General features: G+C 34.6%; 1 protein-coding gene and 1 long non-coding RNA gene across 2 annotated transcripts in view; one reads left to right on the top strand and one right to left on the bottom strand.

The window, feature by feature from the left end:
* LOC127834600 (uncharacterized) overlaps positions 1 to 10,750 on the bottom strand; it is a 15,027-nt gene extending 4,277 nt beyond the window's left edge. Inside the window, exons 1-2 of the long non-coding RNA XR_008028013.1 lie at positions 10,653 to 10,750; positions 6,423 to 6,583 (exon numbers count right to left, since the gene is read on the bottom strand). This is a non-coding gene — a long non-coding RNA (uncharacterized LOC127834600). The remainder of the gene's footprint in view (positions 1 to 6,422; positions 6,584 to 10,652) is intronic.
* LOC127834588 (choline-phosphate cytidylyltransferase A-like) overlaps positions 1 to 10,762 on the top strand; it is a 57,067-nt gene that overhangs the window by 5,193 nt on the left and 41,112 nt on the right. The window lies entirely within an intron of this gene.

Raw genomic sequence — 10,762 nt, 5'->3', positions numbered from 1 at the left:
TCACATTTCCATAAGATTATTGTAAAGTGCTTTAAATATTTTTTACCTCTTGAAATATATTATGTTAAACTAAATAGATCAAGAACGATTTTCATTTTCGGTTATAGTAAGCAATATTTCAATTATGCATACTATTACATACATAATTGCATAAAGAAAATGTTGAACACTAATGACTGTTAACCATCATATTCATCGTCGGAAAAGACTGAAAAGTTACTTTTTCTCCACGATATATTGTGAATATGAGATCTAGAAATGGAAATGAAGTTTATCAGTATCATCTTTAAATATATGGATAAATTTGGAAAATCATGTAAAAGTCGACTTGGTATTTAAATAGTGTATATTATCAGAACCACATAATACCTGCACAATCGTCATGTTGAACAAAGTGCTGAGCAGCGCATTTCCTAAACTAGTTCTTAGTTTTACTAAGAGCACTGCGAAACATGTTCAAATGGACCTAGTCTTTCTTGTCCGTATGTCGTCTACATCACCGATAAGAGTTGAGAATTGGTCTTTCGTCAACCCTGATATATATAAAAAAAATAATTTAAATATGTTATTTACATTATAATAACATTGATTAAATAAACTCATAAAACAATTATTTAAATTATTAAAAATTTCATGACCAGTGTGTATACATGTATATAAGATAAGAACAGTATCATTTCTCATCAGCGTGATTATGCAATTCAAATTAAGATGCGCACCGGTAAGATTCCAATAATCAGCATCCGTCATTGTGGATGGGTCGTCAAAATCGATGCATGATTTTTTACGTTGTGTCGCACTTTGCCGTAGCGAGTTAATTAAACTGCTTGTCTGTTCAGGTTCCATGTATGTTGTGGACCTTAGTTTTCCTTGAATATCAGCAGAAAGTGTTTCTGGTGTAAACTTGCCCTCACTTATGTGGGTGTTACAACATCGCGAATTCTTTTTCAACAAAATAATTTTGTTGATGAACTGTTGCATTATCGCCTCGCCCGGTATGGTTACAAACCCTTCGGACCGAGCGCCCTTCCTGTTACATATAGGACTTATAGTATGGTTGAACCCAGCTGATTTAATGTTTAATTGTACCGGCGATTTCTTGTCGGACGGTTCATGTTGTGGATTATTGTTTGGGGACATACTTAATCTTGCCACCGCCGATTCTGCTGTATACTTAAGAAGGCAAGAATTATGAACTGCGTCTTTGTCCGTTACTTCGTCTGTCAATAGCATATGCTTTCTCAAGTACTTTATAAGTGGTTTATTGCCTTCTGTTTTTAACTTCCTCCTTTCTTTTGGGCCCACACGTTTGGTGCATATAGCACACGCATAAGATTTAGACATCATACATTAAAAATAAATGAAAGTATTTGTTTATAAGTCGACATAAAATTCTGAAATTAAAATATCACATAAAGAGTATAACAGTTACGATCGTAGCAGACTTCGAGCCCCTGAACTGTTCACGCATAATTAACTCGATGACGTACTAAACACATCATCATCAATACTGAGAATAAATATCGAGTTAAAGTGACGTATTTTAACCTGTCGGTTTTCGTCATAACTTTTAATTTTACAACGATAAAGAATAAGCTTTATTCGTGTTTAATAACCGATTTGATGAAACTTAAATTAAAAGCATTTTTATTAGGCTATTTAATAATTCAACTGGATGATAAATAAACCGAATTTTAAAGCTACTGTAGTATATACATTCCTAAAACGCTGGTCTCAATTTTGTATCTGTGTTAATAAGATGGAATTATTGTGACCAGTTAATTTACTTCAACATTTAAACAAGTAGCAATTTATGTTATGGACTTTTAAGTTGGAAAACTTTGAATTAAGGATAACCTTAGAAAGGTATGTTTCTTAATACTCCTGGTGTTCGTGTGAATTGTAAATCTTTGTAAATACAAGTAGACCTATGATTTTCGTGACTTTTATATTACATAACTGACTGAAAACATGTTTTCTACAACATACCTGTCTGTTGATATATGGTGATGAAACTAAACCTCACATATTTTGTTTAAATTACTTTTACTGTTCAGCTAAAATGATGCGAAGCAGACGCTGATCTTCTATGTAGATTTATCCCGCTCGCTTGATAAGATTACTTCCCATAGGCCTGAATAAGTTAATGGAGTTGTCTCCCGACCGTGAATTATAGGGAACACTACCTTTTTCTAAGTTAAGCTGGTAAAAAAGCAACTTGAGTGCTTACGCGATATTGCATGGCAACAACCGTTCATGGTGATACATTATAAAGTGTTCAATCAAATTTCGATTTAGAAGAAAATAAATGTATTTTCCACATACAGCGCACTCGTTAACCAAAAATAAAAAGATATCGACTAACAAATAACGAAAATGTATTGCATTATTTTAAAGAATCAAGTTGGTTAACGTGTGCGCTGTTGTTATAAAATAGTGATAAACATTAAAAAATGCTCGAAATTTGCGTTTTTCGAAGAAACGCGCGAGTTTGAAACGTTCAATGTGACGTCATCTATGCGATGCATGATGCAATAACTATGTAAACTTAAAGCGCACGTCGTATTCTTCAAATTCTGATCTTAAATGGAATGCAATAATTAACTTTTTACAAATATTAATATTTTTCAGGCAAATAACACCCCTTAACGTCCCTTGTCCTTTACAGAAAAACATAAGTATAACTGTCACTTTGGTGCGTTTTAATTGGGGGTTTTATGAAGAAACAGTAATGTTATAGAAAAGTATATTTTTCTTTAGAAAAATTTGCTCATGTCTTGCTTTTGGCAAATGGGGTGGTAAGCCCTGCCTTAATAATAACAACTCACCCTGAATTATTTTGTCATATAAATAGACATTTTATAAAATAGGTATTATTTAACAATTTAGACTTGGAAAAGGAATGTCGATTTTTCTATACACCCGGCATCATGCTGCATGCCAACACAAACTTAAATGACACAATTGAGCCAATTCTGCAAACTATTTAAACTTACAAATACTGGGAAATAAGAAAAAATTGGCAATGTGTTAAATGGTTAAGAGTTCATCAATAATACACATGTATTTTCTTCGCTTTAATTTGCAGTCATATGTAATACTTAACTTATTAATGATTATTTGTTCAACATGACAACAGAAAATAGTTCTTTTCTAGCTTTCATTTGAAAGTTATAGTTAATATTTCACGTTGTATTACCCGGTATAAACTATTATTCACCCAGTAAAAATTAACCCCACTTTTTAGAAGACTTTTAAGCTTTGAAACAGTATAGGACATTTTTCTCCAAAATGAGCAATTCATCCTTTTTCCACTTAATAAATTGTAAAATATTTACATGAACCACAACTCAGGCATTGTGCCACCTCCTCTTCTTTTCCTGAGTAGTCCATTCACAGTAAAGTCACTTTTCACGTACATGTAGTCTTGTCATAGCTTTCAAATGTTGCCCTTTTAAGTGGTGTCCTTAATTTCCAGGGGTCTGCACAATTTTCCTTTTGAAATCATTTTCACCTGGGTGATTAATGATGCCTCTTTGAATAGGGAGGCGGAAAACTACAACGGGCGAGGCATGGTCAGGGGTGATAACCCCAAAAAAGGGTTAGGGTAAGGGTTAAGGTTAGGGGTCGGGTTAGGGTTGGTTAGGCTAACCCAAACCCTAACCCGACCCCTAACACTAACCCAAACCCAAACCCTAACCCTCTAACCCCCCCTTGTGCAATACCATACCATGCCTCGCCCGTTGTAGTTTTCCGCCATCCCCTTTGAATAGCATCACCAGCATCAAATGGAATGACATATTCGATTTCTTTTGATGTTGGTTAAGTTTGAAGTTCCTGCCCTCAATAAACAGCTTATGAGTTTGAGCTAATGAGTTTGGTAAACTGTCACTTGCCAGTATCTCCATAGTGACCATCATGTGAACTGGTAAGATGTTTACTACGTGACTATCACAGTATCATGGCAGCCATTGTTTTATTGATAGTTGTGAAATAGTTGATAGTTATGATTGAAGTGGTCGTTGGTAGCTATCAAAATAGGCGTTTGGGACTTCTAAAATTGGGGTCGCTAGTCGTTATTTGCAGGTGGGTGTTATTCGCAGGTAAAATATGAAGTGAAATAGTTCAAGAGGAAATGTGGTCGTTATGGTCAGAGGGTCGCTATTCAAAGGTGGTCACTGGAGCAGGTTAGACTGTAGATTCAGCCACCCTACTGTTTAGGAAATTTTGACATATTTCTGATAAGACGTGAGTTAGTGACATGGCTGCAGCCTGTGATCAAATTTGAGGAAAAAATGAATTATTTAGCTGAAATTCAGGAGAAGTAAGGAAACTCAAAGGAAAAGTGGTTTCTGCTCAGCATTAAATCAATCTCTTCAATTGTTTTATAGCCCTTATTACACCATGCACATTATCATTCATGAGAAACCACATATTTCACACTTTGGGGGACAACATTAACAAATACAAACACATGCACTTAAGTGTTAATGTCGTGGTAATGACATATTTTACAGAGCATTAAAAAACAAAGGGCATTTAAGAACAGATGATATTCATCCTCGATATCATTTAGGTTGCATAAAACACATTTATGTTGATCTCTTTCAATGTTCTGGTGTCCAGCCGTTTCAATAAATAATTTGTGAGAAGACAGACGTATTTTAGCAATAATGTTCCTATGTTTTTTATTTTCAACAATATCAAGATAAGCCGATCTTTCGAATACTGGTTTTAATTCCTTATATAAAATCATTAAACTAGATGATGAGACACTTATATTCCAGTTAGTGATATACTGGTCTCGTAGTCTGTTTTTAAGTAACGAGATTAATTTATTAGAGGTCACAGATTTGGGGTGGTATAGCCATTCATTGTTAAAACCAGTTTAGTTTATAAGGTCTTGTACTTTTGATTACCCATTGTTTGTGTTATTTTTTCTTTCAATTTCTAATATCTGTGATAGAACAAAGTGTTTTACAATAAAATTACCCTGCTTTACAGTATATAATTTCAAAAAGTATTTAAAGATCCTGACATATCTGTCTAAAAACATGTACAAGGGGAATCTACCAACTTAAGCATATAGAGATAATGAGTTTATTAACATCTTTAAATTGAATATTCTTTTACAAAATTTACGATGGACGCGCTCAATGTTTTTTGTTTTGATAAAGCCCAAAACCTCACAGTTATAGTTTAAGATTGATGAAACATACCGGTATGTGTTAAATAAATTTAACACAGCATTTATAGGTATGTTCATGTCTTCTGTTAATGTGAACATAGAATGCATCGCTTTTAAAGCTTTTCCATACAGTGTATTTGTTGTGGACACAAATGATCCACCTCTTGACATGATGATTCTAAGGTAATTAGAATTGTGAACAATGTCTAATTCTTGACCTATAATATATGCCCATTTCAAAAATTGTTGACAATTTCTTATTCTTGACCTTTGACCATTTCAATGTTTTACTAATCGTACCACCTTTTCCAAATACCATGACCTTAGTTTTTTCAATGTTTACCATACCACTTATAAGAGTAGGTTTCTAAATTGTTTAATGATTCTTGAAGACCCTCCTGGGTTTCAGAAAATTAAGCTGCGTCGTAAGCAAATTAAAATATGTCTATGATATTTGATCTAGTGTAATTCCAGCGTTTATTCCATTTTGCAAATCAAATTTGATGTCATTTAAAAAGAGAACGAACAATATAGGTGACGTTATCTCCCCCTGAAATAGGCCGACATTAGTATTGAATATGTCTGATAAGTTACCAATGTGTTTAACCTGTAATTTTACTTCATCGTACATTGATCGAATATTAAAGTGTTAAAAGTTTGCCATTGATGCCCACATTTATCAATTTACTCCATAATTGACCGGAATTGATGATGTCATATGCCTTCCAGTAGTCAATACATGTATAACAACAATAAAGTTTATCTTTATTTTGAAACTGTTTTATATAAGTGCATTAAGAATAAATATTGCATCGACCGTGCTAAAATTGGTTTAAAGCCGAATTGTGCATCCCTTAGAATGTCATTTGTTTCTGCCTATCGTTTAAGACGTTCATTTAATATGCTTGTAAACAATTTTGCATGTCTCCATGTTTATGTATTGGTACTATGATTTTGGATGCTCAGCTGCGAGGAAAACCCTTTTTATCAAGTATGTAGTTAAACAATATTTCTAACAGTCTGACGATGACATTTATTGTCTCAGTAAAAAATTCATTTATATATATTGTCACAGCATGAGTTTTATTGTTTTTCAACGGATTTGTTGCCCTTTATAATGTCTTCTTTCAATATTGGATCATCGAGTTAGGGGTATTAAGTTCTGTGTTTAGCCTATTATTAAATTCATGTAAGAATGTTTCGGCATCAAACAAATTTATATTTGTATACATACGAGGTCCCCGTGGTGTAATGGATAAGGTGTCTGCCTACCGACCGGGTGATCATGGGTTCGATCCCCACCGTAGGAGCGTTCTTTTGATTTCCTCCAAAGACACCCAAGTTCTGGTTCTAAGCCCAGGAAACGGAATTGAGAGCGTTTCAATAAGCCTGAAACTAAAATAAACAGGTTTTTAAACTAAAATTATATGTATGTCATCTTTGTCTGCATTGTTACTAAAATTATCGTGAAATTCAATTTACTGTATCGTATCTGTTTTTTGTGATGAAGTCTGACATTTAAATAATTTCCAAATTTTGCGGGATGATTTCCTTCTCATACTATTCATTTGTTTGCTAAGATCATTGTTGTATTTTAATTTTGTTTTTCTACACATATACATGTACTTGTCAACCTTTTTCGATGCAATCATTTGATCGCGTGTATGTCAATTTTTATGAGCTCACCTGATTGCTCAGGTGAGCTTTTGTGACCGGTCTTTGTCCGTCGTCTGTCCATCCATCCGTCCGTCCGTCCACATTTGTTCGTAAACACTATAGAAGCCACATTTATTGTCCGATCTTCATGAAACTTGGTCAGAAGCTTCGCCCAATGAAATCTCGGTCGAGTTCAAAACTAGGTCGTGCCGGGTAAAAAACTAGGTCAAAAAAGGGAAAAACTTGTAAACACTGTAGAAGTCCCATTTCATGCCCAATCTTCATGTTACTTTGTCAAAATGATTTGTCTTAATGATATGTTAGTTGAGTTCAAAAGTTGTTCCGGTCCGTTGAAAAACATTTCCGCCAGGCGGGGAAGTTTTCCTTATTTGGCTATAGATAAACCTTGTAAACACTCTAGAAGTCACAATTTTTGCCCAATCATCATGAAAGTTGGTCAAAACGTTGGTTTTATTGATTTCTCGGACGAGTTCGAAAATGGTCCAGATAGGAGAAAAAATGTGGCCGCCAGTGGGCGGGGCATTTTTCTCTATATGTATATAGTGAAAACATGTGAACACTCTAGAAGTCACATTTCATGCCCAATTTCATTAAATTTGGTCAGAACATTTGGTTTCCTTGATATGAAAGTTGAGTTCGAAAATGGTTCCGGTCCGTTGAAAAACATGGTTGCCAGGGGGACGGGCAGTTTTCCTTATATTTATATAGTAAAAAGGCTTGTAAACAATCATGTTTTAAGGTCATGTAACATGCGAGACAACTCTTCTAAATATTGCATTTAAGTTAACAGTAGTTACTCTCCTTTGACTATTAATGTTTTCATAATAATACAGTGTATTTTCTAGAGGGCACATTTCTTTTCTGATCTTCATGAAACTTGGTCAGAAGCTCTGTCCCAATGATATCTCGGTCGAGTTCGAAACTGGGTCATGCCGGGTCAAAAACTAGGTCACTAGGTCAAAAAAAAGAAAAACCTTGTAAACACTGTAGAAGTCACATTTCATGCCCAATCTTCATGAAACTTTGTCAAAATGTTTGTCTTAATGATATGTTGGTTGAGTTCAAAAGTGGTTCTGGTCTGTTGAAAAACATGGCCGCCAGTGGACGGGGCAGTTTTCCTTATTTGGCTATAGAGATACCTTGTAAACACTCTAGAGGCCACATTTTTTGTCCGATCTTCATGAAACTTAGTCAGAAGATTAGTCCCAATGATATCTCGATGGAGTTGGAAACTGGGTTATGCTGGGTCAAAAACTAGGTTACTAGGTAAAAAAAAAGAAAAACCTTGTAAACACTGTAGAAGTCACATTTCATGCCCAATCTTCATGTAACTTTGTCAAAATGTTTGTCTTAATGATATATTGGTTGAGTTCAAAAGTGGTTTTGGTCTGTTGAAAAACATGGCCGCCAGTGGGCGGGGCAGTTTTCCTTATTTGGCTATAGAGAAACCTTTTAAACACACTAGAAGTCACAATTTTTGCCCAATCATCATGAAATTTGGTCAGAACATTTGTTTGGTTTTATTGATATCTCGGACGAGTTCGCAAATGGTCCAGATCGGTGAAAAACATGGCCGCCAGTGGGGGGAGCATTTTTCTCTATATGTATATAGTGAAAACATGTGAACACTCTTGAAGTCACATTTTTGGCCCAATTTTCATGAAATTTGGTCAGAACATTTGTTTCCTTGATACGAGAGTCGAGTTCAAAAATGGTTCCGGTCCGTTGTATAACATGGTTTCCAGGGGAGGGGGGGGGGGGCAGTTTTCTTATATTTATATAGTAAAAAAAGCTTGTGAACACTCAAGAAGTCACATTTTTTGCCCAATCATCATGAAACTTGGTAAAAAGATTGGTTTTATATATATCTCAGATAAGTTTGCAAATGGTCCCGATCGGTAAAAATACATGGTCGCCAGGGGGGGGCAGTTTTCCTTAAGTGACTAGAGTGATCGAACACTATAGAAGTCTCATTTTTTGCCTAATCATCATGAAACTTAGTCAATACATTGGTTTTATTGATTTCTCGGACAAGTTGGAAAATGGCTCAGATCGGTGAAACACACTTTTTAGCTCACCTGATTGCTCAGGTGAGGTTTTAGAATTGGTCTTTGTCCGCTGTCCGTTCGTCCACATTTGGTTTGTAAACACTCTAGCATTCACACTTCTCAAGCATTCTTTATGAAAGTTGCTGAAAGACCTCAGTCAAGTGTGATAATGAGCAAAATCACATAAATAATGCCATAATTATTGCCCTTAGGTTGTCCAAATTGTCATTATATTATACAAAATCCTTGTAAACACTCTAGAGGTCACAATTTTGTTTAAGATTTTATGAATCTTGGTCAAAATATTTATTTTTGTAAGCAAAGTTTGATGCTTGGTAAGGGGGGTCAACTCAAAATATAGGTCACCAGGTAAAATCTTTAAAAAAACAAAAACACTCCATACGCCAGAGTTTTGGTTCAATAATGATGAAACTTGACCAGGATGTTTGTCTGGACAATATCTAGGTCAAGTTTGATGTTTGGTAAAGATTAAATGAACCGACTCCTCTCAGGTGAGTGAACTAGGGCCATCTTGGCCCTCTTGTTTAGATTGTACATGTACTCGTATAAAGCCCTTGTACATTGGTGTTGTTTGTTTATACACTCTGCTTTAAACCATTTTTTGCTTATTTCATTTGCTTAGTCTATAAATCCCTTATTTTCAGGTTAACAATGTGCTTAGAATGTTTTTCTCCTTTTCAATGTAAATAGTTTGAAAATTCGTTTGGTAACTAGAATATCGGGATCAGAGTTTGAATCTATTTGCTATAATAGCTTGTGCTCTAGATTTTGGACATCGCACTGAACATCTCGTACAAAGTCACATCATTCTGTTCCCAGGTTTGGATTTAAAATAGACAATAGGATGAGTATTACCTGTTGAAACAGAGTAATTCGTGCGGAGATCAAATGTTAGAGGCGCATGATTAAAGAATTCCGAGTAATCGTTAATGGTAAAATTTACAATATCATTGAAATTGGAGCGCGCAGTTAATACATAATCCATTAGGCTTTCACCATTGTGTGTATAGCAGGTTATCTTACCTATGTTATGGTCATTATGTAACCGCCCATTCATGATACGAATATTTGTAGCTTTGAAAATATCTTATAGGAATTCTCCGAATCTATTCGTAACCTGGTCACATTTGAGAGATTAGGTTTCAATATCTGGGTCAGAAATAAAATCAAAATCGCTAAAATATCTATCAATCTATCATTTTCGATATAATCTGCTTTATTTCCTGTTCGTGAGTTTGTGTCTCCGGTTATAAATGCTTTTCCTTTGGATTGATACAAAATTACATCAAATTCAATACATTGAAAAATATCATAAGAATGTATAGAATGAGCAGAAGAATTTTCAGGTGCAGTATATACAGCACATATACATACATCAGATTCTATATTAAAAAATAGCTTATTGAGTTTAAGCCAAACAATAGAATCAATATAATTGTTTGACTAATGTGACACCTTTACGAAAAGAGTCTTTAATATAAATTACAATACCACCACTTGAGCGCTTTGCTCTACGGTGTTGCAAACGTCTGTATGAGTTAATAGGTTTACTGTATCCTTTTAGATCTATGGTAGAGTCTTTATGTGTCCAAGTTTCAGTCAGACAAATAATATTGTGACAGTTAAGAATATATATGTCCTTTTTATTTATTCAAAACCATTTAAGAGGTGTTCAATAACATTCATTTTTGTTGAAGACAAGAACAATTATTGCTCACCTTTATCAATTATTATCAATGGATGTACTTAAAGTAACCATTTAGTTGAACAACTGACTGACCACTTGAAGGTTCACCATGTCCAATATATTTCGACGGTACAGAGGTAG

The sequence above is a fragment of the Dreissena polymorpha genome, chromosome 6 (assembly GCF_020536995.1).
Source record: "Dreissena polymorpha isolate Duluth1 chromosome 6, UMN_Dpol_1.0, whole genome shotgun sequence".
Taxonomy (NCBI): Eukaryota; Metazoa; Mollusca; class Bivalvia; order Myida; family Dreissenidae; genus Dreissena; species Dreissena polymorpha.
This window is presented reverse-complemented; position numbering and strand designations above follow the sequence as displayed.